The sequence below is a fragment of the Manis javanica genome, chromosome 5 (assembly GCF_040802235.1).
Source record: "Manis javanica isolate MJ-LG chromosome 5, MJ_LKY, whole genome shotgun sequence".
Lineage (NCBI taxonomy): Eukaryota > Metazoa > Chordata > Mammalia > Pholidota > Manidae > Manis > Manis javanica.
In genome coordinates this window covers 137,269,489-137,297,297 of record NC_133160.1, presented here as the reverse complement: position 1 = coordinate 137,297,297, position 27,809 = coordinate 137,269,489, and the positions used below count along the sequence as shown (strand labels likewise).

At 35.9% G+C, this 27,809-nt stretch overlaps 1 long non-coding RNA gene across 2 annotated transcripts in view; it reads left to right on the top strand.

Annotated features, from left to right (window-relative positions):
• Nucleotides 1-27,809, top strand: part of LOC108396150 (uncharacterized) — a 180,941-nt gene that overhangs the window by 14,929 nt on the left and 138,203 nt on the right. For both annotated transcript variants that reach the window (XR_001852875.3, XR_012131745.1), the window contains exon 2: nt 24,982-25,146. This is a non-coding gene — a long non-coding RNA (uncharacterized lncRNA). The remainder of the gene's footprint in view (nt 1-24,981; nt 25,147-27,809) is intronic.

Here is a 27,809-nt window from a genome sequence, read left to right as displayed (position 1 = left end):
CAACAGTGTTCAAGGGTTCCCTTGCTTCCAAATCCTTATCAACACTTGTTATTTTTATGTCTTCTTCATAGTAGTCAGTCTGACAAGTCTGAGGTGGTATCTCATTGGGGTTTTGACTTGCATTCCCTTGATTATTAATGATGTGGAGCATTCTTTTCATGTGCCTGTTGACCACTTGTTTATCTTCTTTGGAAAAATTCTATTCAAGTTCTCTGCCCATTTTTTAATCATGTTGTTTGATTTTTTGATACCAAGTTGTGTAAATTAATTATATATTTGGGGTATTAACCCCTTATGAGAGATACCATTTGCAACTATCTTCTCCCATTCAGTAGGCTGCTTTTTCATTTTTTGATGGTTTCCTTCATTGCATAAATGTTTTTAAATTTGATGTAATGCCTTTTGTGTATTTTAGTTTTTGTTACCCTTGCATGAGGCGCCTTGTCCAAAATGTTTCCTATAGTTTCTTCTAGGAGTTTTATGGTTTCACGTTTTACATTCCGGTCTTTAATTCATTCTGAACTTATGGTGTAAGATAATCATTCAGTTTTATTTTTTTGCATGTAACTGTCCATTTTTCCAACACCATTATTGAAGAGAATGTCTTCCCCATTACATATTTCTTGCCTCCTTTGTCATAGATTGACCATATATGTGTGGTTTTATTTCTGGGATTTCTATTCTATTCCTTTGATGTGTGTCTGTTTTCATACTAGTACCATACTGTTTTAGCCTTACAGTATAGTTTGAAATCAGCAGTACCTCCAGCTTTGTTCTACTTTCTCAAAATTACTTTGACTATTCACTGTCAAAGTAACCCCAAAATTTGTAGTTCCATACAAATATTGAGAGTCTTTGTTTTAATTCTGTGAAAAATGATATTTTGTTGACATTGCATTGAATCTGTAGATTGTTTTGGGTAGTATGGACATTCTAATGATATTAATTATTCTTATCAGTAAACATGGAGTATCTTCCATTACTTGTGTTGTTTTCAGTTTCTTTAATTAATGTCTTAAAGTTTTAGAATACAGGTCTTCTACCTTGTTGGTTAAGCTTATTCCTAAGTATTTAATTCTTTGTGATGCAATTAAAAGTAGAATTTTTTCTTAATTTTTCTTTCATCCAGCTCATTATTTGTGTGTAAAAATGCATTAAATTTCTGTATATTCATTTTTCTATCCTGTGACTTTACTGAATTCATTTATTAATTTTAATAGTTTTTAGATGGAGTCTTCAGGTTTTTCTATATATATTATGTCAACTATAAATATTGAAAATTTTACCTCTTCCTTACCAATTTGGATTTCTTTTATTCTTTTTTCTTGTCTAATTGTGTGGCTAGGACTTCCAGTACTGTGTTGAATAAAAGTGGTGAGAAAGGCATCCTGATCTTAGAGGAAAAGCTTGCAGCTTTTTGCCATTGAGTATGATGTGAGATGTGGGTTTTTTCATAAATGGCCTTTATTATGTTGTGGTACTCCTTCTACATCCACTTTGTTGAGTATTTTGATCATAAGTATATGTTGAATTTTTTCAGATCCTTTCTCTGCAACTGCTCAGATGATCACATTGTTTTTACCCTCCTTTTTGTAAATGTGGTATAAAACATTGATTTGTGAATGTTGAACTATCCTTGCATCGGTGTAAAAAAAAAGATCCTTTTACTATATTGTTGAATTTGGTTTGCTAATATTCTCTTGAGGACTTTTGCATCCATGTTCATCAGGTATATTAGTCTGTGTTTTCTTTTTTTTGTGGATCTTTGTCTGGTTTCAGTGTCAGGATAATGCTGGCCTTATAGAATGAGTTCACAAGCAATCCTTCCTCTTTAGTTTTTTGAAATAGTTTTAGAAAGATAAGAATTAATTCTTTAAATGTTTGGTAGAATTCACCTGTGAAGCTGTCCATGCCTGGACTCTGTTTTTTTATATATTTTTTAAATTAGCATTTCAATTTCATTACTTGTAATTGGTTTATTCACATTTTCTATTTATTTGCCTGTATAAACATGAACTTCCCTGTTAAAACTGCTTTTGCTGCCTTCCATAGATATTTGGAAAGTTGTGTTTCTATTTTCATTTGTCCCAAAGTATATTTTGATTTACTCTTTGATTATATCATTCATTTCTTAAAGAAAATATAATGTACAGTATGAAGGGGCAAATGAGGGCATTTAGATTTTTATTGTAAATGAGGCTTCAAATCAATTATTTGTTGTAAAGAGAGACTGGTGAACTTGATATGAAGCTACATTTACATAGGAGGCTCATTGTTTTAAGTGAGATTTTAGGTTTATTTGGGGTTGTTTGGGGTTTGATATATTTAGAGGGGTTAAAGTTACCACTCATAGGACTAATCTTAACTAAATACTCTCCACCTCCAAACACTGAAGTAGAATAAGAGAATACTCTTATAGTAAGCATTAGAGTGATTGGAAAATTGATTAAATGAGTAATGCACACCATCACACTTAGGAATAAAGGGCAATATCTTGAGGGACATACAATGATTTAACTGTTAAGGGTGAAACAATAGTCTCTGTATAATCAAAAGTTCAAATGAATATTGATTTAAGTGTTTCATTAAAACCAAATTATCCTAAATCTGCCTACCATGGTTTAAATCTTGTGTTTGTATTAACTATAGAAAGGTTCATTCTGGGCTATGTAATGTGTCATGTATGTGTAGCCACATGTGTAGTCCTTGTTCCTTTAAATTAAAACAAGAGCTTTTATTTTTGAAAGCCACAAAAAACATGCAGCAAAATTTGAGGAATTTATGTCACCACTGAAATTTTCAGAATATTTCTTTAGGTAAGAATCATAAAAATTCAGGTGGTAAAAACATATGAGATTTAGGGAATTTCAATTTTAATAACAGACTAAAACATTGTCACTTTTCTGTAAATGAATAAAACATGTTTTCATGGGATCATGAACTATGAAATTACTGCCTCAGAAGCTTCTCAGAGACAACCAACACTAAGATTTAAATAAGACTATTTAGAATTAATATCACAGTATATTGTGTTGAAGATTATAAGTGTGTGAATAATATCCATAAAACTAAATCAATAATTATGAAATTTTTATCACCTACAGTTATGGAGAAAAGTTTACAGGCAAACTGAATTACTAATTTAAGGTTATAGAATAAAAAATTAATAACTATTTTTTTAACTGATAAAACTCTTTGTATCATATAATGAAATGCTTAATCACCATACAGATATTTTCAAATGGAATTTAAACTTCTAAAATAATTAAAATAACTCTTAAGTAATTCTCATGAAGGTAGGGACCTTGTAGTTCTTGTCTACAGGTATATCTTCAGCACCTAGCATAAAGCCTGGCACATAGTGGCTGTTTGGTGTTTATTGTGTTTCGTCTTAAAATGGGAGCTGCTATGCTACATTTACACACAAGAGGGAGTGATTGAACCTCCTATAGGGCAGGCTGTGCTTATAATAGTACATTTTCTTATAAACTATGGGTTTTGTTTTTCTCAGTTCTTTATGGATAGCAGGGCACTCTAGTTGACCTTTCATAGTATAGCAGTAATAGACACTAAGCACTATTAAAAAGGCATTATACTGGAATTTACAATGTAAAACTTAATATCCACTTTCACTTACAATATTTAATAGATATACCAGAGAACTGAAAATAGTATATGTTATAAAGTAAAGTAATGTAAAGTTTTAGGATTTTCTCCATTAATAGCAATGCTTCACATGAACGGACTCTGTACAGATCACTACCACAGGAACTGTGCTTTTATTTGGATAACCTATTCCTTAAATTTATATTTTTCTATTTTTGTGAGTAGTGAACTGAAGCAAATTAGTGTGAGAAAATAACCTTGACAAAAAAAATGTATTCTTCAGAATATCAGATAGTGACATAAGCAAGGAATGGGATTAGAGAAGTGGCCCCTGCTATTTTATATGTTGAGGAAAATGAGGGAACTCCGCTGGCCGTCACCATGGCTTTGCTGGCTGGACAAAGGTCCGACACAGACACCTCCTGACAACTTTACATCATGATCATATAGCCATTGAAGATCACTCTCTGCCTTCCAGCTCTCTCCCTGTGAGTTCACATTGCCCTCATTAAAATATAAACAGCGTAACAAATAACCAAAAAAAAGGAAAATCATTTCTCTATAACTACCTCCCTGTCTATGTTTTTCTTCCTTGGCAATGGTGACCATGACGTCTTCCTCCCTAAAAGTCAATAGGCACACTTCATCCTCCTCTTATTCTATCTCTGGAAGCATTTAGGACCTTTAACCTCTTCTCACCTTCGAATATTACTCTCCCCTGTTTTCTTTTTTACTGTCATGGTCTTTCCTTTTCATACTTTCAAATGTGCTTCTTTTTCCAAGGTTCTCTTCGACTCTTTTCTCTAATCGCCTTACACATTGTCTTTGGACAACACTTTTGCTCTGTGACATTAGTCATATTATCCCACATTTATAACTCTGGCTTAACTCTAAATGTTGAGCTGAGGTATGAGCTTTCCAACTAGAAATTCAAATGTGTTCAAGTAGATCTCATCAGTCCCTGTTGGGAAAGAAATTCAGTTCAGAGATGCTGGGATGTCAGAGTGAAAGGTGAGGAAGGAATTCATTAAAATGAGAATAGCAGATGATGGCAGCTGCCTTGCAGGGAGCAAAGAGCAAGGAAGAACAGAGGCAGGAAAGGATAGCCCATTGAACTCCTGCTTGGCATAGGGCAAATCCCTTGCCAGCTTCAACTGCCAGGGTCACTTGGTGTCCAGTGTCCCCTTGAATCTGTACATTGTGGCAACTAAGTCCTTACCACCACAGGATTTTGGGGAGCTGCAGAGCACTGGATGGAGTGAGATTATGTTTAGAAAACTTCCCAAAGTCAAGGAAAGGAATTTTCAGGTAGACTATTAAAGAGTATGATGGTACAGCTGCAGTCCTGTCTGGGTCACACAGGAGACAGGAACTTGCAAGCCCAAATCAGAGCTCTTGGTAGCCCCTTCCTGTTTATCTGGAGTAGAACAGACACAGAGTGAAGACTTGTGCTTAAGTCTGGAGAATAGAATGAAATAGCAAAGTGACAAAGAAGCTTACCACTGGAAGAGGCAGGGACATGTAAAAAGTTGAGCAGTGAGAAGTCTTTATTTCAGGCAAAAGTGGAAAGTGAACACTTGAAAAAAGGGAAGTGCAGGCGACCTCAGAGAAGAGGCGCCCTAAGGTTTCGGGTCTGGGGTTTTATAGGGCTTTATGGGTAGAGGTCAGTATAAGGCATGATGTATACAGGTGATTTATAATTCCTTTGAAGTTTTGTCTTAGCAATAGGGTTATTTAGGTGACTCTTCTGGTCCAGATCTTGGCATTCTTTATCCGCATAGGTTTATTTACACTTCGGAGGTCTATCTTCTGTCTTCATTACAAAGTTATTTACTTAATTGATTAAGGGGTTGGAAGAAAAATGTTAAAGAATAAGCAGGGCCTTTTTTGCAGGCTAAGTAGATTTTACAATGGCGTGACCCTTGTCCCAGTTTCCCACCCTACCTCATGGGGTGGGGCAGAGAAGTCCTTGACTGACAGTCTTTGGCCTTGCAGGCCCGATCAAATTGGTACAATGAAGACATGAGCTGTGCTCTGATACTTTTCTTCATCTGGGGAATTGTTTTTCATCTAGGGAATATCCAGACATTCCAAGTCACTTCTAGCCTTTGAAGCTCTAACTAATTAACAAACTTTGTGAGTCCTTTATGGCTGTCTGGTTTTATACGGTTAATTCTTTGAGTCGTTTTTGGTGGGCTTTACTGGCTTTATTCTCTCTCAACCCAGCTCATGTCTGTCTTTCTGCCTAACATCCCTACCCCAAACCTATTCCTCTCACATTGTTTAATTCAGTGAATGGCAATGCCTGCTGGTCAGTTGTCCAAGCCAGGTGTCTAAGCAGTTATTTTGACTACTCCCCCTTCTTTCTCAGTCTCTACATCTAATCAGACACTCTGGGAGACAAAATTAATCCTCTCCAACAGCCGATCCCAATATTCTCTTAGAACCTACCTCCCATTATAGAAGCCCAAAGGGCCAGATTTAGTTTTCTTAACTTTTCTTCCATTTAAAGCATTGACATTTGGCTCAATGTGGTTAATGGGAAATGAGGGGAAACCTTAAAAGCTTCTGGGAAAGATCTTCTCTTGCTGGACCTTGCCATTTGTGGATGTGATGTTAAGGTTGCTGCATGAGATTGTGAAAGAGAGAATAACTGCATAGAGAAGGCAGTAGAGTTCTGCCAGGGTTATAGCAACCATGCCTATCTCCGTTCTTATTTGAGAAAGTGCCTCAAAATTATTATTTTACCTACAGTTGAAATTATTCTAATTTAGAGTTCTGAAGATATAACTTGAAGGCCAATTAATTTTAGCTCCCAAATACTCTTATACGTGCCTCCTCCTTTCTTTACCATTTGTTAATACCTTTTTGTCATTCTTTATTGTATCTTACATAGCTTACTGAAACAACAGCCTAACTGGTTGATTTTCTACTCTTGTTTCTTCTTCAGTTGAATTTCCCTTTGGTGTCAAATGGATTTTAATTTCATGCTTCAGGTCCGATCATGCCCTTGCCCTTGTTACAAAATTTTCAATGGCTCCTCTTAGATAGTAGTTATTAAGTAATCAAGCAGTCCCCAAGCAGCTACTACTCCAGCTGCTAGATTGACTTACTTCCCACATTTCCATAAATTTGGTTAGTAAGGAAACAATGAGCTTAAATATATCTAGACAGTTTATTACTCATGGGACATCAGGAAGCAGGAGCTTCATGATTCATTGGCTCCACTTGCTGTCCCCTCATCTCATGGAGGTGATGTGAGTGAATTCTGGTGGACACTGTGCATACAATAAGTTTGTGTCACAGATGAAGAACAGTGAGTTAAGGAAACCAATCTTAGAAGAAGGTTGCAAGCTGCAAGCTAATCTTCCAATCTTTGGTTCTAAGGTAGACATTACCTTAATTATCTTGATCAAGAAACAAATCTACCCTTCAGTGTAGAGGGAGACACACTGTCCAGTTTTCAAGGATGCTTGCTGTGTAGACATCTTTCAAACCAAGACATGTAGAAATGCAATGGAGAATGGCTCCCAACAGTTAGGAGGCGGTTTGGGGAGTCAAACATCTGGAATTACACATATGTCAATAGCTTCCAATACTTCTAGCCCAGAGTCTTTCTCCTAAACTTCTATCTGATATATCCAACTTTCTAGTTGATAAGTACACTTGAATGTCCAATAAGAATATCAAACCATATCCAAATTTAAGTTTCTGGTATTTCTCACCAAACCCCTTCCTCCCAAAGATTAACAATACCTTATTTTTCTGGTTGCTTAAGCTTCAGATCTCTGAGTTTTGATTCCTTTCTTTATCTTATACTCCCATACATACCCAGTCTGTCTCAAATTCTTCTGGTCCTATGTTCAATGACATTGAGGATCTGACAGCTTGACACTCCTCTATGTTATCACACTTGTATAAGGCGCTACCTTCCATTGTCTGGATTATTGAAAACATGTTCTAACCAGTCTCCCTGCCTCCTCTCTTCAGATTATTCTCAGCATGGTAGCCAAAGTGATTCTGTTAAAACATGTCCTCCTAAGGGAAAGTCCCATTTTCTTACCAGGAGCAAATGCCGAAGACCTGACTGTGAACTACAAGGTCTTAGATGATGTGCCGCCTTCTACCATTACCATCCAGATTCTGCCTTCTGTTCCTCTTCCCTTCCTTCACTTAGCTTCAGCCAAACCAGTCCCCCATCTCACAGGACCTTTCTACTTGTTATTTATTCTCCTTTAAATGCTTTCCCCTCACATGTCTGCATGTCCAGCTCCCTCACTACCTTTAAGAAATTACTCACATGGTACCTCTCATATATTCACTGCCTATTTTACAAACACACTTGGATGCTTAACAATACAAATACATTTGGATGCATGTCAAATATAACATGCTTAACACAAGGACTTCTCTATCTTATTGAAAATTTTACTCTCTACCCTCTCCTATTTCACTTCCATGTTTCATTTATTTTAGCAGGCATTTATCACTATCTACCATACTGTATATATTTTTCTACTTTGCATCTTATTTATTTTCTGTTTCCCTATATAGAATATAAGTTTCTTGAAGGTAGATATTTTTATCTGTTATCTTCACTACTGTAACCTCATCTGTGACACAACTCACACACAGTAGATGCTCAATAATTATTTGTTAAATAAATGAAAAAAATGAATGAGCCTTGGCTTTGTCTCATATTTCTTTTCAAGCCTTGGAAAAGTCAGTTAACCTAAGCTTTATCTTTCTCATCAGCTAGCAGAGAAAACATTATCTCATGTTTTTATTGTGAGGGTTAAATTATATAATGTGCCTAAATCACTTAATGTGCATAGTGCCTGGTACATAGAAGGCACACTGATCTCCTAGGGATAGAGATACATCACCATCCCTTTCCAGTTTTTATGGATCAGTCATGGATCCCCATAGCATTCCATGTCTTGTATTGTACACTAGTTGTTGAGTAACTAGCTAATTCTTGTTTGTGTGCCTAGCATGGTGTTTGACCTAAAGTAGGAACTGAGGGGAAAAAAGTGATTTGGCACATTGCAAGTTGCTTTAAATACATTATCTCACTAGATCCTTAGAATTAATACACATGGGCTGGTAAAATCATATGGAAAAACTGATTTAGAGGGAGTCATAGCAGATTGCCGAGTTTTAGCTGGTGATGAATTTTTTCTTGATCTGAGTGATGGTTTCATGAATGCACACACATGTCAAAGTGCATCAAGCTGTACACTAAGATTTGTGGATTTTATTGTATGTACCTCAATATAAAAAAGTTAACAAGTCTTACATTTTCTAAAAGGTACTGTAGTAAAAACATTTTGAAACAGAAGCAATGTATGTACTCATGAACATTAATTTGAGTTTTCCAATTTCCAATGTGTTTGACCTTCACAAGAATTTAAACACATTTTTTACTGTCTTGGCAAAATTGTGTTAGAAGTGAGATATCATCTTTATTTTCCTCATTCTGTTCGGCTTCACTTACATAGTGAAGAGCAAACAAACAATGCTTCAATAGTCAGTTCTTAAAAAAGAGACCAACTCACAGCACAAACATTTTGTCTTCTCAAAAATAAAATATCTCATAAAAATTATTATGTGCCATTTAAGGATTTAAAAATATATTTTGCTTCTAAATTGGTGTCTGACTGACATTAATTAAAATGCTGTATAATCATGACTTAAATATTCGTTAAGTCTTTGGTAATATCTTTCCTAGTAATTGTTTTGACAAAGTAATTTATAGAAAATATCATTATCCTATCAAATTATAATTATCATCTTACAAATAAAGATAGTTTGAGAGTACTAACAGTTATTGAAACAGGAAAGACAATGGGGAAGCAGTTTCTGCACATCTGGGGAAAGTTGGAACAATTATTGTCAGTGTATTATTTCCCTATAGCTGCTGTGAAAAATTACTACAAACTTAGTAGCTTAAAACAATACAAATTTATTATCTTACACTTTTGGGGGTCAGAAGTCTGAAATGGATGTCTTTGTGCTAAAATCAAGGTGTCAGTAGGGCTGCACTCCTTCCTGGAGGTTTCAATGGAGAATCCATTTTTTTCCTTTTCCGGCTTCTAGAGGTTTCTTGGATTCCTTGTCTCATGGTCCCTTTCAGTCTTCAAAGTCAGCAAAGTCTTTTTCATGATGCCGTGTCTCTGGCTCTGTGACACTGCTGCTTCCCTCTTCCTCGTTTAAGGGGCTCTTCTGGTTACATTGTGTCCGCCTGGATGATCCAGGATAACGTCTTAATTTTAACTTCAGCTAATTAGCAACTTTAATTCTGTCTACAACTATAACTCCCTCTTGCCATGTAATGTAACATATTCACAGGTCCTAGCGATTAGGATATGGACACCTTTGGGGGAACAGTATTTTTCCTACCATAGTGGGTAAAGCAGATATAGAGACCTAAAATGGTGTAAGATTATATCATATAGTTAAAGGTTGTTTGTTTAGATAAAGAGTTCAAGGGTGAATATGCACTACAATTTAATACCTGCTCGTATCTCAGTTGGTTGCTTATTTTAAGAAGTTCTGATCATTTTAAGAACTTTTGATCATGTCGTTCTATGGCTATTCAATCTAGGTTGAGCCCATCACTGGCAATTACCTTCTTTAACAGTACTTATTTTTCCACTGGTTTGCCACTTCTAGTTTTTAGCAAATGGTTTTGCAGTTATCAATAAGATATGTCAGTTGATTGAATGTGATCTTTTTCATGCTTGACATCCTTTTATTTTTATCTTTTGGCAGATAGAGGACAATTTCATTCATCATACTAATGTTAGCTCATATATATTGCTACCCACCACCAGGAGAAAGGGATTGTATTTCAAACAGCAGGGGATATAAAAACAAGTAAATAGTAGTCTTCAAACATTTTTTAAATTTACAGAACTTTTTCTTCAAATTATATACACTCTATGGAAGTCTACAGACCATTATATGAAGAGGACAAAAACTGGACTGTTTTGTTGTTGACGGAGGGAGAGCTGTAACCTCAGTCCTCACTTCCTACTCTTGGCAACAACTTCTTGAATAAAGTAAATTCATGTGTCCTCACAAGATGTACAAATGAGTTGAGGATAAAGCCAATAAAACTTTTATTTTTTATTATAAATATATATACATATATAAGTATATTTTAAATATACTGTTAACTATAGTCACCATGCTGTACATTACATCCCCAGGACTTATTCATCATATAACTGTAAGAAAGTTATCACCCTTTGACCACCCTAACTTATCTCCCACCTACATCCCCTGCCCTGCCAGCAGATAAAAACTGTAGTAAAAGGCAGGGTGGAATAAGTGACGCAAATGAGGTACAAGGTGGAGTGGAAGGTCAGGAAACAGGAAAATCATAATAAGCTGCTGGAGTCAGTTGGAGTCATGATTTGAAGGACTTCCAAACTTTTGGAAGAGTAAAGATAATGAGGAATCAGCACAGGCAGAGAACAAATTGGTGAATGAGGGCAAGGAAACAAAGGAGGTCAGGGCATGTTCCACAGCACATGAACAACTGGGACAACAGCATCGGCTAAATTTAAGAGGACTGAGAAATATGGGTCACGATGTGAAATGTGGTAGGTTGAGGGAAAGCCTTAAATATTAGCATGAAAAAAGTGAGTTATTTTGTTTGATCACAGGAAACTTGCACTAAACATAGGAGTCAGGAATTAGAAGCAGGTAGGATTAAAAAGGTGAATCTATTTATAAAACTATTTGATAGTGTGATCATCTCTGTGAGCTGAGCAAAGAATGCATGTCGATGAACGGTAACAACTACCTCGACTTCCTTTCTGTCATGCACTAGTGTGTCCTCTGTCATATCCCTGGCCCCAAAGATTTTTTTTCTGTTCTTTTCTATAATAGCATACATGAAATTTCCGTATTCCTAGAAGGGCCTTCAACTTGATTTAAACAGAGCAGAGTTCAGTGAATATAAAACCCATTTATATAGCACACTTGACAGTGGTTTCATTTTGGTGAATTCCCACAAAAAGGTTGATATGGCAGATGTGAGGGGACTTTATACCTCTTCAGACCTCAGAGGAAATTATGGTTTATTTTCGCATATACTGTTCATGTTTGCTATAAAAGTTCAGTAGCTTCTGCCATCACATCTAACAACGTATAGGTTTTAAAAACAACTTCTTAAAAAATTGAGTTCTCTGTTAAGTATTCTCCTACTGTTCTTTCAGTTGTTATAGCTGTGTTATTTGTGTAGATTCATTTTTTGGACCACTGGACACATGCACAGAAACTTTTCACTTCCTGGAGAAAGCTGGTGAGAGCCTATCTGGCCCCATCTCTGAAAATGGCACCATCCACCATTTTCTCAGGCAAAAAGCCATGGAATCATTATTGATGTTTTATTTTCCTCTTTCCTGTCAATTAGATTTTTTTAAATGGTGACAATTATCTACTTCTCTATCTCCACACCATTTACAATGTGACTTGGCAGCCCTTCCCATTGAAAGATGGATTAACTTTCCCTCTTGAATCTGTGTAGGTCTTTTGACACATTATACATACACACACACACACACACACACACACACACACACACACATATACTTTTTTGGTATCATTAATCTACAATTACATGAAGAACATTATGTTTGCTAGGCTCCCCCTTCACCAAGTCCCTCCCACAAACCCCGTTACAGTCACTGTCCATCAGCATAGGAAGATGCTGTAGAATCACTACTTGTCTTCTCTGTGCTGCACAGCCTTCCCTGCGCTCCTCACCCCCCACATTATACATGCTAATCATAATGTCCCATTTCTTTTTCCCCGCCTTTATCCCTCCCTTCCCACACATCCTCCCCAGTCCCTTTCCCTTTGGTAACTGTTAATGCATTCTTGGGTTCTGTGAATCTGCTGCTGTTTTGTTCCTTCAGTTTTTCTTTGTTCTTATACTCCACAGATGAGTGAAATCATTTGGTACTTGTCTTTCTCTGCCTGGCTTATTTCACTGAGCATAATACCCTCTAGCTCTACCCATGTTGTTGCAAATGGTAGGATTTGTTTTCTTCTTATGGATGAATAATATTCCATTGTGTTTATGTACCACCTCTTCTTTATCCATTCATCTACTGATGCACACTTAGGTTGCTTCCATTTCTTGGCTATTGTAAATAGTGCTGCAATAAACACAAGGGTGCATCTGTCTTTTTCAAACTGGGCTCCTGCATTAATAGGGTAAATTCCTAGAAGTGGAATTCCTGGGTCAAATGGTATTTTTATTTTGAGCTTTTTGAGGAACCTCCATATTGCTTTCCACAATGGTTGAACTAATTTACATTCCCAACAGCAGTGTAGGAGGGTTCCCCTTTCTCCACAACCTCGCCTACATGTGTTATTGTTTGTCTTTTGGATGGTGGCGATCCTTACTGTTGTGAGGTGATACCTCATTGTGGTTTTAATTTGCATTTCTCTGATGATTAGCGATGTGGAGCATCTTTTTATGTGCCTGTTGGCCATTTGAATTTCTTCTTTGGAGACGTGTCTGTTCAGCTCCTCTGCTCATTTTTTAATTGGTTTATTTGCTTTTTGTTTGTTGAGGTGTGTATGCTCTTTATATATTTTGGATGTCAACCCTTTATCGGATCTGTCATTTACGAATATATTCTCCCATAATGCAGGATGCCTTTTTGTTCTAGTGATGGTCTCCTTTGCTGTACAGAAGCTTTTCAGCTTGATATAGTCCCACTTGTTCATTTTTGCTTTTGTTTCCCTTGCCCAGGGAGATATGTTGATGAAGAAGTTGCTCATGTTTATGTCCAAGAGATTTTTGCCTATGTTTTTTTCTAAGAGTTTTATGGTTTCATGAATTTACTTTTGTGTATGGGGTTAGACAATGGTCCAGTTCCATTCTCTTACATGTAGCTGTCCAGTTTTGCCAGCACCATCTGTTGAAGAGGCTGTCATTTCCCCATTGTATGTCCATGGCTCCTTTATCTTATATTGATTGACCATATATGTTTGGGTTAATGTCTGGAGTCTCTATTCTGTTCCACTGGTCTGTGGCTCTGTTCTTGTGCCAGTACCAAATTGTCTTGATTACTGTGGCTTTGTAGTAGAGCTTGAAGTTGGAGAGCAAGATCCCCCCCCACTTTATTCTTCCTTCTCAGGATTGCTTTGGCTATTCGGGATCTTTGGTGGTTCCGTATGAATTTTTGAACTATTCCAGTTCATTGAACAACGCTGTTGGTAATTTGATAGGGATTGCATTGAATCTGTAGATTGCTTTAGGCAGGATGGCCATTTTGACTATATTAATTCTTCCTAGCCAAGAGCATGGGATGAGTTTCCATTTGTTAGTGTCTTCTTTAATTTCTTTAATTTCTCTTAAGAGTGTCCTGTAGTTTTCAGTGTATAGGTCTTTCACTTCCTTGGTTAGGTTTATTCCTAGGCATTTTATTCTTTTTGATGCCACTGTGAATGGAATTGTTTTCCTGATTTCTCTTTCTATTAGTTCATTGTTAGTGTATAGGAAAGCCACAGATTTCTGTGTATTAATTTTGTATCCTGCAACTTTGCTGAATTCCAATATTAGTTCTAGTAGTTTTGGAATGGAATCTTTAGGGTGTTTTATGTACAATATCATGTCATCTGCTAATAGTGACAGTTTAACTTCTTTACCAATCTGGATTCCTACACATATATATTTATATGTTTTCTTTGCTACAAATGCTCACACATTAGAAGTTCTTTTCTAGTATCTAGTCTAATAGCCATATTTAGAATTCTATAATTGCAAGGTCATTCTAGCTTCCTTTTATCTTTAGTCCAATAAATCTTCTTTTAACCTAACAATTTTATTGGTATGTATCTCATATACTATAAAATTAAACCATTCAAAATTTACAATTCAATAATTTTTACTATAATCATAGAGCTGTACAACTATCATTACAATCAATTTTAGAACATTTTCATTATCCCCGAAAGAAATCCTGTGCTCATTAGCAGTCACTCCCTATAGCCCTCAAATCCTTTGATGCTAGCAACCACTAATCTTTTTGTCTTTATAGCTTTGCCTGTTCTGGACATTTCATAAAAAAGGAATCATTTCACATGTGGTCTTTTGTGTCTGGAGTCTTTAATTTGAATTTATCCATGATGTAGCATGTTTTAGTATTCCTTTTTTTTATTGCTAAATAATATTTCATTGTATAGATATACCACTTTTTATTTATCTGTTCATCAGTTGATAGACATTTGAGTGTTTCCACTTTTTGGCTATTATTCTTAGACAAGTGTGTGCATGGAAATATACATTTATTTCTCTTTTTTATGCCTAGAAGTATAATTCATGGGTCACATGATAACTCTATGTTTAATTTTTTTAGACTTTTTTTCTACATCCTCACCAACACATATTATTATCTGTCTTTTTGGTTATAGGTATCCCAATGGGTAGGAAATGTTATCTCATTATGGTTTTGATTTGTATTTCTCTTATGGTTAATGATACTGACACCTTTTCTTGTTCTTATTGGCTGTTGGCTATGTGTATCTTCTTCAGAGAAATGCCTTAAAATTTATTTTGATAAATAGACGATGGTGTTATTCCCAAGCTTAGGTGTCAAGCAACCTTGCACATTTATGCTATTCTCACCTAGACTCTGTTGTGTTGCCATGAGGACAGGTTGGGCTAGCCTGCTGGGGAACAAAAGTCCATGTACAGCAGAGGTGAATCAACTGATTCATCCCAGCTGAGGCCCCAGATGTGTGAGAGAACCCAGCAAAGATCAGCAGAGGTATCTTAACAGCTGGCCCATCAGTTCACTGAGACACATGAACAAGGAAGGCCCTTCTAAGCTTTCCTGTCCCTAGCTAATCCATTAAATTATGATTTAAATAAATTCTTGTTATTTTAAGCCATTACATTTTGGGGTGATTAGTTATGCAAGAAAAACTAATTGGTACACTCTTCTTCTTTCATCATTCTTTGTGTATTATAGGTTCTACTCCCTTAATATAGTTAATGTGCATTTCAATTTCTTCCTCTTTACCATCTTCTATCTCAATTTTAATCCCATCTCATTACTACTATTCAAATGGTCATATTATTCTTGTATTTAAACCCTTCAGTGGCTCATCATTTTGATGTAATAAAGCACATACTGCTGAAGGGAGTCAGTCTGATGGCTAAGAGACCAGTTTGTTATGTCATACTCCCTGCTTTTCTACTTTCTAGATGTGTGACCTTGGGCAAATTGCTAAGCCACTGTGTATTTTAGTTTCCTCATGTTTAAAATGGAATAAAAACTACTAAGTTGATAGGGTTTATTGAGAATCAAATGACGTTACACAAGTAGAGACTAGAATAAAACCTGGCACCTAATAATTACTTACATGCACGTGCTACAATTTTTACTCCTCAGTATGAAATATAAGACCTTCTATGAACTGGCTCTTTAATTCTTTCTGTAAAGTCACATTTCACTATGACTTCTTCAAACTCAAGTCGAAGACCTTGGCTCTTACAGTATGTACCATGTTGTTTAAAGCTCCCATATTTTTATTCATATTGCCTCAATGTTTCAAATCTTGTCCATGCCTTTCTTTTCTCCTGCCTCTGGTCTCCCTCTTTGCCTCTGTGGCTAATTATCTTTAAACATTTTCCTCAAGCAGTGCCATCGTAATAAAGTCTCTCCTATACTCCACTGGTATTATCCATCAGTCATTCCCTGATTTATGCTGCTGTAGTGTCCTGTCCCTATGTGCTGCATGGCATGCTTTGGCTTATGAGCTCCAGGCTGTTGGTTCCTAATGGGAAGAAACTATTCCCTATTTGTTCTTGTTTCTCCAACATTTAGAACAATGCCTGGCCTATGGTCTGAACTTCATAAATGCAGATTCTGACTTTAGGACATTATAAAGATATAGAGGAAGTAATTAAGAAGAAATAAATCAAGGTTTAATTTTCTGTTTCCCAAATGCTAAAGCCACAGGTGCTTTTGGATTGCACATAACCATAGGCAAGAAGGCTGTTGAAGTGGGGCTGAGTGTAGTCAAAAGGGTGGTGACAGGGCATGTGTGAGAAACCCTATAGAACTATGTGGATCTTCAAAAATTTGCAAAGTAAAAATGTAACTAAAATCCTAGGAAAAAATTGAAAAAATTCCCTAGTTTGGTGAGAATAGAAGGGTGCCTACCACTTTAGCCACTGTGAGTGAACACAAGGACAATTTAAAAATTGGGATCTTTAACAGTAAGGTAATTTTCAAGTTGTGTGCTGACTTCATGCTTGCTGTGTATTTTTTGTTAGTATTTTCTCTTCTTATAATGTTCTTAATGTTGGAAGACAGGAGGAATGCATATAATAATATATGTTATAGGACATAGGAATGTTGGAATGAGAAATATTACATGAAATTGATTTTTCATACATTTATTGACCCAAGTTTATGATTTCCATGATTAAAAAACACTCTAGAGGAATCACTGTTTGAAAACCAAACAACATATAACATCTCAGAAAGTGGAACTCTATCAATTATACAATAACTCCCCATACCTCCTCCCTCAGCAACTGGAAACCATCATTCTATTTTCTGTCTTTATGATTTTGACACTGAGTACCTCATATAATGGAATCATACAGTATTGGTCTTTTTGGGATTTGATTTACTTTAATGTCCTCAAGGGTCATCCATGTTGTAGCATGTATCAGAATTTCCTTCCTTTCTCAGGCAGAATCACACTTCATCATATGTGTACAACACATTTTGCTTATCCATCAGTGGACACTGTGTTGCTTCCACATTTTAGCTATTTTGCATAATTCTGTTATGAACATTGGTGTACAAATATCTCTTTGAGACTCTGCTATTGGTTATTTTGGGTAGATACCTAGAAGTGAAAGAAGTGGAATTTGGTAAATCTATTTTTAACTTTTTGGGAAACTGCCATACTATTTCTATAGCAGCTGTATACCATTTTACATGCCTGCCAAAAATGTGCAAGCATTCCAGTTTCTCTACATCTTCATCTACACTTGTTATTTTCTGTTTTTGCATTTTCATTTGATAGGAACCATCCTAATGGCTATAAAGTATATCTCACTGTGATATGTATGGGATGAAATTTCATTATAATTTTGATTTGCATTTACCAAATGTTTAGTGATGTTAAACATATTTTCATGTGCTTATTAGCCATGTGTGTATCTTTGGAGAAATATCTATTGATGTTTGTTGCCCATTTTTGAATCAGGTTGTTTTTTATTGTTGAGTTTTAGGAGTTCTCTATTTATTCTAGATATTAATCCCTTATCAATATTATTTACAAATATTTTCTCCTATTCTGTGGGTTACCTGTTTTACTTTGCTGATAGTGTCTTTTAATGGACAAATACAAAAATTTTCATGGAGTTCAATTTGTCTTTTTTTTTTTTTTTGGTTGCCTGTGCCTTTGACATTATATCCAAAAAACCACTACCAAATCCAGTGCCATGAATCCTTTGCCCTGTGTTTTCTTCTATGAGTTTTATAATTTTAGGTCTTATGTTTAAATCCATTTTGAGTTAATTTTTGTATACAATATTAGATTAGGGTCCAACTTTTTTCCTTTGCATGTGGATAACCAGTTTCCTCAGCACCATTTGTAGAAATGACTGTCTATTCCCTATTGAGTGGTCTTGGACCCATTGTTGAAAATCTTTTGACTGTAGAGGCAAGGGTTTATTTCTGGGCTCTCTATCTATTCTATTGGACTGTATGTCTGTCATTATGGCAGTATCACACTGTTTTAACTATGATTGCTTTGCAATAAATTTTGAAATCACAAAGTGTAAATCCTCCAGATTTGTTCTTTGTATCTTACACATTTTGTGACATCCTGATCCACTTAATGGATTCTTCAAAACACTTGTGGATTTAATAGTGACACTGCTACTATTATGTAATGTAGAACATGCTGGGAGACTTGCTTCCATTTGGCCACACCTAGAATAATTTCCACAGCACTCTTTTCAACAAGAAACAATCAAACATATTTTTCATTATATGAATTATTCCATACTGCTTACTAGAAACTGCTATTCTGATGATGAATGAATTGATTTATTCTCACAATGTTTTTCCCTCTTTTATATTCATTAAAATTCAGGTGATGGGTAATATAGAAAGAAAATTTCTTTCAGTTTAGTCATGGATTATGAATATGAAGTTTTTTCAAATGCTAGAAAATTGATCTGGTATACTTTCTTATCTACAACAAAATAGCATGATCTCTATTATAGTTTTCACTTAACATTATGGTATGGATTTAAAGTCTTAGGAAATATGATAGGGGATGTTAAGGTTATATTTACCAATGCTATTATATGCAGAAAGACAAAGTGATTAGATTCCAGGGAGGTCAATATCAGAAACGATGTATACTATAAATCATCTTGGTATAAGAATTCTAGTGCTGGAGATTCTAGTTTTATTAAGCAATAATTTATATTCATTTTTAAACTTAGGAGCATAACATTAATCATCTTTCACTTCTATGATTAAAAATGAAGAATTTCAGAATTTAAGGCATCTGAAAGTTCATTGTATTAGTTAAGATAAGGCTTGTCTGGTATAACAGAGAACAATAGTTTAGTGGCTTAAAGAACAAAGTTTTTAAAATCTCATGTTGTAGTTTGAAGTAAGCATTCTAGGTTGGTATACAACAATGCTCCAGGCAATCCTTCAGAGACCCAGCTTCCTTTTACTTTGATTTTGCTGATTCACTTGGTCATTGAGTGAAGCTGGGTACAGGAACTTACTTACACCAGTTTGTGAAAAGAGAACCTAAATATAGGAGCTCAGTAGCTCAGTGCAAGGTTTTATAGGCCAGGCCAGGCTAATAGGTGTCACTTCTGTTGACACTCCATTGAACTTTAGTGAGAACTCAGTCACGAAACCATGCCTATCTGCAAGATGCACTGGGAAGTAAAGTCCTAGTTAGGCAGTTGAATCAGCCATAACTCTGTTACTGTGCAGAAGAGGAAGAATAGCTTTTGGGTAACTAGTAGCATCCTTCACAATCACCCAGACCAAAGCCCTCAGTTTACTAATAAGAGAAGTGAGAGTGGGGAGACTTAGCACTTACCTCCTATGTGATCCTACACTTACAGCCTCTACTACCACTTACCACTCATCTGACCTTGAATACCTATGTTATATTATATTGAATATTCATATTATATTCAATGTAATATATGAACTTGAACTCAGAATTTCTTCTACTTAACACCTAACTGATCTTGAGCAACTAACCTCTATAATTTATTACCTATGTGACTTTGGATACATAATGTCTGCCACTTACCATCTATGTGACTTGATTCATGACCTCCACCACAAAACACCTTGGAGAGTACACCTTTGATTTGTAATCTCTACCACTTACCACCTGTGTGACCTAGGCCTATAATTTTGCTAAGCATGTTTTTCTCATCTTTGCCTCATACCATTGTGTTAGCAAGATACTAATACAAAGAGATTAGAACAGTGACTAGCACATAGTGCCCAATAAATGGAAGCTACTGTTGCCACTATTACCATCATTGCTACTCTTGTTACTGCTATTTTTGTTATCTAGTTAACAGAAAACAACTGTGTATTATAATTAATCTTTCATTGACCATACAGAGCAATGTTTTATGGCCTCTAGGTTACTAATACGGATTTTTATTATTGCTAAGCATGGAAATGCTGCTGAATAAAAAGTTACAGTCAATATAATATCACTTTAACATTTATACACATACTTCAATAGTCTTTAGTAGTTACAGTGTTGAATTAAATAGAAGAGTAACATATTTGTATATTCTGGTTCTGTTTGCCAGTTATAAAATTCATTGACTTGTTTATTGGGTATTGCACCTATAGAACATCAAAGGTGGAATAATTTATTCTGAATGTATTCCTAGAGTTAAGTCAGCTGTTAATGTATTTTATTTTTCCTTTTATTATGCTAACATCCCAGGGAAACTAAGTGACCCTAATGATTATTAGCTCAGTGAATAAACGATTTAGTTGAAAACAAGTCCAAAAATTAAAAACCCAAAGTAGCAAATTGCCATATTTCCCCAAATGAAATTCTACTAATTTTTAAAAGAGGTCCTTACATACAAATGACCTGTGTCTTTCTACATGCACCAGTTGGGAGAAAAAAATTTCCTTTAACCCTAGAGGTTCTTCTAGCTGGTCCAGGAATCAAATAGAAAATAAGACAAATTAACAGGAGAAAAAAGCAAAGTTTAATTATGTACCAATGGGGAATCCACAGACATGGGTTCCAAAGACAGGGAGAATGAGGTATTTCTGTCATCCTGAACCCAGGAGAAGTGGGTAGGGGGTCTGAGACATCAAAGGGAAAGGGAAGTGATTCATAAGAATATGAAAAGAGTAAATATTTGCTAATAAAAAAATACCTGATGGGCCACACAGAACCAATGGGGCACAGAGGGAAGTTTTAAGAAAAGGCTTTGTCACATTCCTTCCTGTCACCCCAAATTCGTTATCATATAGCTATCTCTGGTGATAGCTCTCCTCTGGGAGAAGTTCCTCTGTCTACATCCTTTTACCTAGTGGTCGGGTCGAGGTTGTAGGTGTGGCCTGCAGTCAAAGTATCTTCCTTAGTCTTTGGGCCTTGATAGTTTTCCGTTGAAGTCTGCATGTTAGAATTGAGACAGGGACTGTGGGTGTAGTCAGGGTAGGGTGAGGGCCTCTGGAGAAAAAGCAGAGCAAGATAATTACAGTCAGAACAATGTAACAATATGCAAAGAAATCCCTATCAAAACTCTGTGTTAAGCATTATGCAAAGTCAGAGTCACACTAATTCTCTAGGCTAAAGATTTGTATACATGATTAGGAATATAGACATTCTTCAGTGAAATCGCTTAAAACTCAAAAGGCCAGGAGCAACTCGGCCTGGAATGTTTGAGTGTTCTGCAGATAAAGAAAAGTATCTCAGCATAAACCATGACTTTATTGTATCAATTACATCATGACAATGTAAACTTTACCTTACCCTGCTAAAAAGCCCTGTTTATTTTAATTGTAGCTATGTGCTGTTTTCCCTTCTCTAATTATAATCAAGTAATCTGCAACCTAGGCAAAAGATTACTTTGGTAAGCAATCTCAACTATAAACAACCCAAGCAAACAGACAACAACCCAGCCCACTTTGGGGGGGCAGGGCAGGTGGTCTTGCAAGTCTGCACCCCTAACCCTTTACTCTCATTCCTGAAAATCCTCAACCGCGCATAAAACCCCTAGACAATGAGCCAACCACGGACTCTCTTGTCCCCTCCTGGTGTGAGCTGGGAGCTCTGTCCTCTCACTTTATCTCTAAATAAAAGCCTGTACCTTGCTCTTCTGCCTTGAGTGTTTGTGAAGCTCATTCTTTGGCTTCGTGAACAAGAACTCTGGCATCAGAATGGCATTTCATGGGGTGGCCTGCCTTTGGTCCCTACACAGAAAAATAACTTGGACTGTTGAAAAGTCCTTGTGAACTGAACACAGTAAGGGAAAAATTATGGTCAAAGTTAAATTAGTTTTTGTGTATTTACAGGAAATCACAGCAAAATTTTAAACATAAAGCTTCAATTGATGCCATAGCTTGCTCTTTGCTTTTCTCTAAATCAGTTTATGTTTATATTACCAAGTGTACCCTCTCAAAGTGTTGTCCTCAGTCATCCTAAATGAGAGTTCATATTTTTTTCTAGACTGCATATTCAGACTATCTGTTAATGTGCATGTTTTGATGTATATTTTAAATCCTAGGAATAATTAAAAGAAATCCAAAGAATACCGAAGATACTTGATATTTGTGAATCATGTACTTGTATTTATGCAAGCACACACACATGCATGTGCACACACACGTACACGCACACACACAATTTAATGGATTTATAGTCTATTGAAAATGGACATGAAAGGGAAATGATATGTTATTGTTGGTAATGGAAATAAGAGAAAGTAAAGGTCTTACAAAATGACTTCTTAGAAAATAGAAGTTTGGGCTAAATTAAGACCAGGCAGTCAAACGCAGTGGTGGCTTGGATCTTTGTCATTAACAAGTCTACCACATGTTTTATATGGAAATGTGAAAATATGAATCATGAAATTATTTCAGGGAATAATTTCCTGGGAATGTTTCAAGGAAATTATGCTCCAGGGAAAAATAATTTTTATGTCTTTATAAGTGGAAAGATTTAGAGCTGTATGATAAGATCAATAAGTGTTGGAAAAGACACTAAGTTTTTACATTTAGTTATCCTTTATAATGAAGGAAACTTATATCCATTATAATGTTTAAGAATTTGGGGGAGTCTTCATAATCTCAGCCTATATTCTCTGGAATTGAAATATTTATTTAACAAAGAAATAATTACTCACTGCTGATTTTGCATTCACTAAACACGGACAAGACAATCTGCAAACTTAGGTATATAGAGAGTGTTCTGTGTGGATTTTGCTGAATTAGCACTAAAATTAAAGTATAATTTGTCAGCTATTTTTTAAAAACTGTAGCTTAAGTTTATAGTTACAGATTTTAAATCAATTTTCAAATTAATTTATAAAATACAGTAAAACTGAATATGCCACTATAATTGGAATTAAACAATATATTTAATAGCACAAAACTGAACAATAATTTTCCATTTCTCACTGAACAGATATCACAGAAATGCAGGAGAATATCGTCTAGTCTCTTTCTTTTTTATTTTGATAATGATGTGTTTATTGAACACTAACATTATGCTATTAGTCAAAATATGTCCTGACCAGCAACTCATTTTAATTCTTCAGTTTGCAGATACTAACAAGTTTTACCACTGGGTGTCAGTATTGATCTAGAATTTGAAAAACCAGTTGCTTAAAGGTGAAGTGATCTTGTGTGCGGTTTACAATTTAAAGAAACATTGCTGCAGGAGAAGTCTAAATTTATACAGACATTCCTAGGTATTAAAATACTGTCATGGAGAAATAAAAATTCTACAGAGCCAGTGCTTTTCTAGAGATTTTATTCAGAGATAAGTAGACAGTAATTAAGTTCAAAATAGCCATGTATGTGTTTTAGGACAGTTTAAAATGCCTTACCAATTTGGGACAGGTTGTGAGCCCCAGAGAATGATAGAGGACACGGTGCAGGGAGAGGACTGAGCGTGCTTGGGGACTAAGGAGCAGTGCTCGGTTCCCTGCTGGCTCTGTCACTCACTGGCCAGGGACCTGATGTCTCTACTCCCAGCTTCTCTCTTTGTGAAATGAACAGGAAAGGCTCCGTGATTTCATAGTCCCTCTGGGACTGTCTTTCTATGAGTACTTGTCCATATCTGCCTGATTTAAAAGTTTTGGACAAAAGGGAATAAAATTACTTTTATACTTTCATCTCCGTGATGGACAAATACATAAAACAGCAACAACAAAAGTATTATTTTTTAATGTTGTACCAAACATTTTATGACAGCAGAATAAAGTAAGTATTTCTAGATATTTTTCTGTTGTAGCAAACCAGGGTAACCTACATCCTGGAAAGTTTTATAATGTTTTAGGTCAGATTAACTTGTTTTTGATCAGTTTTGCTTAATGAATTTATTTTATCTATGCCTTTTTTTTTCTTGTTGTTCCAATTATTCAGTTGGTGCTGACTGATTCAGAGTAGTCAAGGTTCCTGGCCTAAGTGTTGCTGGATTCTTTTTTTTTTTTTCCAATTTTGTGGCCAAGAAAGACTCACTCGCAGAAGAATCTTTTACCCTGCATTTTCAGGTTGGGGGCTGTTTTAGTCTCCATCACCAGATGTAAGCTGGATGTCCCCTGATCTTGTGCCTCAGACCTGTCAGTGATAAAAAGCAAAACAGAACAAAACTAGTGTTTGTAGTGTACAAATAATTGGACACATCTTATTTTATCTTCCTAACAACCCTGTGAAATAAAGCAAGTAATATTACCAGCCTCTTTTAAGGAGTTCAGGGAATCAAGATCCAGAAGTAGTAAATAATTACCAGAGTAATTTGCCCAGTTTGTAAGGAAACCACACTTGAAACCAGATCTTCAGTCTCCAATTTTCATATTCCTTTTTCTTTCTTGTTCAGGACTCGATTTTCTTTTATACTAAAGTTCAGTTCACAGACCTCTGTTCTGGCATGTTCTTTTGTGTTTGAGACTCTGGACTAGTACGTGATTTTATTATGCCATCTATTATGGGTGGGACTGTGAATCCACAAAATCCCTAACCCTTAGTATCTCAAATGTGACTATTTAGAGATCGGGCATTTAAAGAGATGATTAAGTTAAAATGAGGCTGTCAGGGAAATCCTAACACACTTTGGTTTGTTTCTTCATAGGAAGAAGAAATTTGGACACATAAAGGCACCAGGGATGTTCACACACAGAGGAAAGACTGTGTGAGGACATAGTGAGAAAGTGACCATCTGCAAGCCAAGGAGAGAAGCCTGAGAAGAAAATAAACCTGATGACACCTTGATCTTGGATTTCTAGCCTTCAAAAATGTAAGAAAGTTAAAAATTAAGTTCAGTTGTTTAAGCTACCCAGTCTGTGCAATTTTGTTATGGGAGACCTAGCTGGTAAGGATACAATCCATTTAGCCCTCCATTAGCCACAAACAATGACTTAGTACCTACCATGTGTCAAGCACTGTGTTGATCTTTGGGATACAGAGATTAAAAAATATAGTCCATGTCTTCAAGGCCTTTAGAATCTAGTGTTATTTCTGCTTGTAGTGATGAGCTGGTGGGAGGGGGAAGCAAACATCTCGTACTGTCAGGTGCGCTGAGCTTTGTTTGACAGGGCATGAACAGAAAATCATGGGAATACAGAGAAAAAGACTTTCAAAAAAATGTTTACTTAATTTATTTAAACTAAAAAAATAGTAGTTCACCCAACTCTCCTATCATTCCCCACACCTTCCACTCTGTCTTTCTCTGTGTCTTTGAGCTTGTTTATTTTATTTTATGATTCCACATATAAGGATGTAAAAGAGATCATATGGTATTTGTCTTTTTTCTGACTTATTCCACTTAGTATAATGCTCTGGAAGTCAATCCATGTTGTTGTAAAGTGCAAGATTTTGTTCTTTTTTATGACTGAATAATATTACATTGCATAGGTATACTACAATTTCTTTATCCATTCATCTATCTATGGACATTAGGTTCTTCCGTATTTGGCTATTGTAAATAATTCTGCAATGAACATATAGGTGCATAAATCTATTAGTATTGGTGCTTCAGAGCAGTAAACTTTGTCTCAGGCTACGTTAGAATGGAGTAGAAGAGGAGGTAGGGAGCCCAGAGAAGGTAGCTTGAAGCGTGGTGGAAGTTAGGCATCTCTCCCATACACCATTTCATGGGATCTGGTCATAGTCCTGAAGTCCATCTGGTTGAGTGTCAATTACCTGCAAAGATATTCTTGATGTCAGATATGTACTTGGATTTTCAGAATTGTTGGCCTTTGGGTTTTCTTCTCCCTTATATCAATGAGCCTGACAGATATCTGATAATCTGCTGTTTGGCTGAACTACCTACACCGTCCTTTCTGTCAAAATTCCTTTGGAAGCTATGTCTCAGCACATGCAACTAGTTCTTGCCATATCTTGTGAAAACTTGTAATTCTATACTCCAGACATGTCATAATTTCTCCTTTCCAGTATAAGTTAACCAGGCCACTGTAGACCTTCTAAGATCTAACAGTATTGGAATGGAATAATACAGAGATGAGATATATGTGCATATAGTGGTTCAGAGCAAGAGCATAGGCTTCCTATCAAACATCCTTTATTTATGGGCATTACCATGAGTTTTTGCAGCTCATTTTTACCTAGCTGTCTGTAGAAAATAGAAGCCCAATGTCATCAGTATGGGCACATTGTTAAATATAAAGAAAATACTGTCTAGTGTGAAATAGGTTTACAGTGTCCATAAATAACATGGGGCTTGAGAGAAGATGGCATCATGAAACTTGTGGTTCTATATCGGGATCTACTATCTGGATATACTTCAACAAGCTAAAACCTCATCTTGATTATCTGTAAAGTAAAATATTAGATGAGGTCATCGTCATGGACTGTTCTGTTTTTTTCACTGTATTTTTTTTCTTTTGTGGATAGTTTCCAATAAGTTCAAAAACCATCACCTTTCTTTGTTTACTATGTTTCCAACAGCAATTCTTATTAAATCCTCTGTTTTTAAAATTGGCATTTAGCCTTTAAGATACATGTTCTATTGGCATTATCATTGTAACAAATGCACTTGAAGTCCCTGATTTCAAGAGGCCTTTTCTCATCATACTTTTAGTCATGCACCTTTTAGATACATCTCTAGGTATTTCCAGTTTTAGTAATGAATGGCAGAGTACCTAATATTAGACTAACTCTCCCTCAGATAGCACTTATACAGTCTAGATAAGATGTAAATAAAACAACTATTTTGAGACTCAGGAGATCAACCCAAAGCAAGTAAGACTGAACATTATTTGACCCTTGCAATAAGAGAAGCCCACTGGGTAAGTTCAGGGTGTTATTTTCCTGAGGGCACATCCCAGTCCAAGTGGTTGGTGCAGGGGAGCTAAAACTCAACTAGAAAGCCACAGTTTTAAAACTAAGTGGTTTGGGTCAGGATGAGAATTGCTAAACCACCTGGAAATTGAGGAAATAAATACTGAAAAAGAAGGAGTCACAGAAGGGAAAGGGAATTCTGCATGTGAACTTCTCTCAGATCTTTGGATAAACTGGAATGATGCATGCACAGAGCAGATTCCAAGAAGTACAGGGGGAAACAACAGCTTGTAGGCTGAAAATGCTACGCAAAGATTTGAATTGCTGCCTACCACATGTGGGAACAGGAATTGACATTTAAATCTCTCCAATGTGAAGGGTTATGATTTAGGAATAATTATTATTCTTTAGGACTGAGCATTCTTCCTAAGGCTAAGACTAAACTGAAACTCACAAATTCCACAAGTTCAAGATACACAGTATGTAATTTAGGTAATCAAAAATCAGCACTCTCTGAGAAAGACTCCAGAATCCAGATTTTTACTATATCCAATCCACAATTCACAGTATGTAATCAAAATTTACTGCATATTTGAAAATAAAAGGAAAGTGTGGCCCATAGTCCAAAGCAAAAGCAGACAGTAGAAAGTAGAAATATTC